At 47.5% G+C, this 5416-nt stretch overlaps 1 long non-coding RNA gene across 1 annotated transcript in view; it reads right to left on the bottom strand.

Moving 5' to 3' along the window:
- Positions 1–5221, bottom strand: part of LOC122191351 — a 12166-nt gene extending 6945 nt beyond the window's left edge. The window contains exons 1-2 of the long non-coding RNA XR_006182374.1: positions 5033–5221; positions 4658–4934 (exon numbers count right to left, since the gene is read on the bottom strand). This is a non-coding gene — a long non-coding RNA (uncharacterized LOC122191351). The remainder of the gene's footprint in view (positions 1–4657; positions 4935–5032) is intronic.
- Positions 5222–5416: the final 195 nt, after the last annotated feature.

Here is a 5416-nt window from a genome sequence, read left to right as displayed (position 1 = left end):
GAAAGAAAGAAAGAAAGAAAGAAAGAAAGAAAGAAAGAAAGAAAGAAGGAAAGAGAGAGAGGGAAAAAAGAAAAAAGGAAAGAGTGAAAGAAAGAGGAGAGAAAGAAATGGAGTAAGAAAGAAAGAAAAGGAAAGAAATGGAATAAGAAGGAAGGATGAAGCCTGTAGGGTCACCTGGCGATGGTAGGCTTGGAATGAAGGATTTTGCAGTAGCTCGGTGATGTGCCTTTTAGATACTGCCTTTTAAAAATTACCAGCCCCTTTGTGGGTAGTTGTCGTGTTTTATTTTATCCCCCCTCGCTGAATCTCGTGCCAGTTTGCCTGTCTTCAGGCGAGCCCAGTAATTTGGCGAAGTTTTGTGTGGAAGCCAGTTGGGTTTTGCGTTGCTCTCCAGGGTCATTATGATGTGGGTGGTTTCTTCAAAGAGGGCATTTCACGGCAGTCCTCGAAAATACGGTTCTGGAAATTAGTTTAAAAAAATAATAATAATAAAAAAGGAGAGGGGGAAAAAAAAAAAAGAAAGAGAAAAAATAATAAGAAGAAGAACGAAGCCAACCCAGAACGCTGCGCTCTCATTGTGTCGTGTTGTGGTTTTGTTTTTTTTCCTTTTCCTTTTCTTTTTTTTTTTCCTCCCCTCGTGAAACTCCCAAATGAAGCTGACGTTGCAGCGCAATAAACCTCCTCGTATTTAATTGCGTTTTGCAGTGTTAACGGGTCTTTATGGCTTTCCATGCCGGATTACCGGGTAGGGTTTCAGCCTCACGTTGTGTTGGTCCTTTCCCACAGCTTGCTGCCAGGTTTTGTGTAAATCCCCTCGCTGTTCCCCCTCCGTGCTGTCTGATTCCCTAACGTTGCCTTAAGGGTAATAATTGTCCGGAGATGCGCGTCATTTTGAATGTGATTTTCATTTTTTCCAGCTTTCGGGTGGTTGAATGTAGCGCTAATTGCGGTTGTTACGAAGCTCTTTTTGAATAAGATGCTGTAGGATCCTGTGTGTGTGCAACGAGATTAAGATGAGATTCATTACTTAAGCATAAACCGTTTTATGACGTGACAATTTATCTCCGCTAACTTGACTGTGCCTGAATATCGTGTGGACGAGAGTAAATGATCGCGAGCCGTGGAAGTAATAAACAGAAAGACAATCTTTAACAGCCATTTATTCCCAAACTTGTTACATTTTTTCATAAATCACGTTGTGGGGAAGCTAATGCTGGTTCACTGCCTGTTCTCCATTACGTCTTGGTCTCTCCGCACTCGTTTTCTTTTTCTTTTTCGATCTCCCCAGCGCAAATAGTAGTAGTAATAATAAGGAGAAGAATACGAACGGTTTATTAACCTTCCTCCAAATCCCTTTTATACCGATCCTTCCACACCCTCCGCTGGCAACCACTTGTGGGATCTCTCACCTCGGGGCTGGCAGCGAGTTTCAACCCTCGGCCCACGCGTGCCCCGGGGTGGGGGGGTGGAGGGGGGGAGGGAGGGGGGAAGGGAATCCCCTCCTCTCCTTTCTTTGGCAGTTTCCCTGCGCTTTCATCGATGGAAATAAAACGCGGTGGAGGAGAAGGGAGGCAGCTCCCCGCCGTGCCGTCCCCCCGGTGCCGCCGCCGCGCTGCGGGGCTCGCCCATTCCCCGCCGTCTGCTGCCATCTACCGTCGGCGGCGGCGGGCGGCGCTCCCCGGGGGTTCCCGCAATGCCCGGTGGGGCTGGGGGTGAGGAAACGGGGGGGGCTGATGGAGTGGAAGGGTGGGGGGGGGGACACACACAGCCTGGATCCCATCCTCTGTGCCCCAATGCGAGACCCGGCTCCGAGCTTCTCGGGGTTCCCTCTGCCGTTTTGCATCCCCGAGGCCTGGTGTTCTGCTTAGGAGGGGTGAGGGGGGTTCTTTCAGCTGCGTGCGTCTGAATGTAAATATATGGGATGGATGTATATATGTAAATAGATCGCCTGCAATAAGATCTACGTGCAAACCCCCCACCCCCCCCTCCGTATGTCCGTATGTTGAGCTGTGCCTACTTCGATGTGTGACCGCTTCTTGTGTACAACTTGTGTCTGTTCCTTGCCGTGTGTGCGGAGATTTATCATAAATACATACATATAATCCTATATACACGTAAAAGCTCGCATCTATCTATCTGTATACACACACGGAAGACGAAAGATAGCCGGTTGTTTGCAGGGCAGGAGCACGAGAGGAGATCTTGTGAAATGAGCTCCAGTAATGACGTACGAGGCGCAGGAGAGGTGGGATTTCAGCTAATCATAAAAGGCAGAGGGGCTTTTATTTATTTATTGCTTCCAGTGGTCATTTCGGTGGGGTCTGGAAAAGATATGTCAAGTCGTGTACACAGAATGGAGGTGGTTGCTGGGGAAGGAGCAGAGAGTAAAGGCAGACGACGAATCACTTTTAAGTTACTGCTGGCTTTGAAGGGACAATGCGAGCCTGTTATTTTAAAAGGTTTCTCTCTCTCTCCCTCCCTCTCTCTCTCTTTCTCCCTCTCGTTTTCTCCTTCTACCACGCAGTTTCCTGGCAACTGTTTACGTCTGGACTGGTGACATTTTCTCTAAGAAAGTGAGATGATCGGTGCCTACGTTAAAAAACAAACAAACAAAAAAAAAGCCAACAAAAAACGGAGGGGGTGGTGGCGGTGGTGATGGTGGAAAGTTTCTCTCTTTTGACCCGCAACAGCCGCGATTAAACCGTTCCATGCTGCAATTCCCAACACCCCGCGGCACTCGCCTTACGCACCGCACGATACGAGTCGGTTTTTCCCTTCCTCTGCTCACCGATATTCCTTCCACCCTTCCCTCCCTCCCAGGGTTTGCATTCGCCCGGGTGCGATGCGACCACCGAAATGTCCTCCCCCCCTTTCTCCCCCTTCCCCCCCCCCCCCCCTTTTTTTTTTTCTGTTGTTGTTAATAATTAGCCTCACTCTTTAATGGAACAATGGCAGATTATTATTGCTTCTTTTGAAAGATCCCATTAACAAGGTTATTACGCACTGCACGGGAAGTCAGGTAAATTAAACTTAAATTGCTGGGAATTCAGTTTTAGGCGGTTATGAGCCGGGAGAGGGAATAGATGTATTTTTTTTTTACACCTTCAGGGCTCATTGTTTTAAACACGGCAACAGCGGAGCACAGAGGACTTCTGTCGGGTTTCCCCCCGATGTAATTTGGCTGTGGCTGAGCATTACAGAGAGGCTGCTCTGCTGCCAACTGCTTTCTATGTCTGACTCCAGGAACAAGGGTTTTTTTCAAGTGTTTTCGTGGTGTTTGCTTGACTTTATGGCTGCAATAAGTCCCTGGGTAGGGAAACCCCCGCTGTGTTCTCACTTCAGAAGGATCGGGAATTCCAGCTCCACATGAAAAAAAAAGAGTTTCATTTTTTATTGGAACCAACTGCGCTGAACTTTCCACCAAGTTCTCAGCCGGTTTAGCTCTGGCACAAGAAATGCTCTGTTCTGTTTGCATTTCGAAATATTTGGGTGTTGTTTTAATCCCCTCATCTATCTGCCTCCCTCTGCTTTGTGGGGATGACGTTTGCTGGCCAGAAAAGCAAAGCAACAGAAAAGTTGGACCTTCCTGGGCAGATAGCCTTGATTGTGCGTACTGTAAATCCGTCCCTTTATCTTTATTGATGCCCTGCCAGCTGAGTGATGTCAGTCAGAGAGCAAAGACGGGTTCCCAGCGCTCAGTGAAACGCTCTTTACCACCTTCTGGCGTCTCCTGCGACTTTCCCTCTTTACTGCCCCTTCTCTGAGCCTGTTTTTAAGGAGATGAGGCCAAAGGCTGAATAAAGATGTGCCAATGGGCACTGTCAGAGAGAGCCCTAACTTATGGGCTACTGTACGAGCTTGCTGCTGAGTCCTTTATGCTCTGTGTCTGTGTCCCTCCCGGCTTGGCTGGCGCTGGAAGCGGCCAAAGAAAAGAGAATTCGCGAAATCGGTCTCAGATTTATATCGGGAAAGGCAGGAGAGTGTCTGCGAAGCGGCCATGCCCATAAGCCACCGTCCATTCATTTATTTATTCAGCCCTTTATTTTGGCAAAGCCATTTACATGGGAATAGAAACCACCTCCGTGCTGAAGGTGCGGTTCTCTAAGATACAGCATAGCGTAAAGTCCCCTCTCGTGTTCGCATGCATTTTAGGTGACAAACCAATTATTCCTCGGGCCGGACCCTTCGGAAGATGAACACTGTGACATTCTATTTGGTTTTGGATATATATATATGTATATCAGTTCGGAAAACAAGTCATCTCTTCTCCTTTCTCTCCCCAAATCGCCAACTGCGGGGCCAAGAGAAGCTTCGCCCCTCTCTTAAGAAGCGAGTTGTATTCATTTCATCTATAGGGCATCTAAAATATCAGCAATAAGCAATTAGCGAGCGGCCGGTTGCAACACATTCTGTTTTCTTATATAATGCGGACATATAAACCGCCCTAAAAACCTTCTTTAGCCATACGTGCACAACCTGCTCAGTATTTCACTACGGTAAATCCGAAGGGGAGGTTGGGGGGGGGGGGGGGGAGGGGAGGGGGCGAAAGGGGAGGGAAACGAAGGGGTGTCCAAACTATTTTGAGGCATTTATTCGCAAAGCAACCGTGAGAACTGAGAGCAAACATTCGAGCAAACATTTCGGCAGATTTACTCACGCACTGAATTATCAGGACCTCCCATTTCTTAGCCCAGAATTTGCATGCGGAGCCGATGGTGGCAGACAGTCGCTGTTTTGGTAGCGCTATCAATATTGCGTAACTCTAATCAAACGTGTGAGCCGCTCCTGCAAAGCTGTGAACTTCAGGCTCTCATCCGATGCTTTTTTTCCTCCTCTTTCTTCTCCATCCCTTGCAATCCCGTATTTGTTTTTCTCGCATACCAATAAAGCCGATCTACGTAAGTTTGGGTCCACGCCATGCACCGAGGGAAACTCTGCAAGAACAAATATAGGAGATATCAGTCAGAGAGGGGGGGTGGAGGATGGAAAACTACTTCCCTTGCATGTTATTTCCTTGAATTATAAGGATTACGTTTCAGCCGAAGTGTTCATCGCAGCCATGGCATGAAACAATCTTGGCTTTGCTCCTGTAAATACGATGTTTAAAATAAATTAGCTCGTAATAAGATACGACTTTCGTAGATACTTAAAGCTCCGTCAGAGAGAGACGAGTTGGCAGCCGTACAGTGAGCTTGTAATGTATGTAATTCTAGATCTGGAGCACACACGGCCGCAGATCCAGGCAGAGAGGAGTGCGTATGATAACGTGTGTCATTTCACCGCGTGTAAGAACCGACAGACAGATGGTTACAAATTCGGATGGGGAAAAGAAGTCCTTCATACGATGCGAACGATCAGTGGCACTTCTGGATTTCATTACTGTTATTCTTATCGTTATTATCTTTTTGGTTTTTTT

This window comes from Lagopus leucura, unplaced genomic scaffold, assembly GCF_019238085.1.
Source record: "Lagopus leucura isolate 7727_CA_CO unplaced genomic scaffold, USGS_WTPT01 35039-0_obj-0_obj, whole genome shotgun sequence".
NCBI classification, from domain to species: Eukaryota; Metazoa; Chordata; class Aves; order Galliformes; family Phasianidae; genus Lagopus; species Lagopus leucura.
Note: the sequence above shows the minus strand (reverse complement) of the source record. Positions and strands in the feature narration are given on the sequence as shown.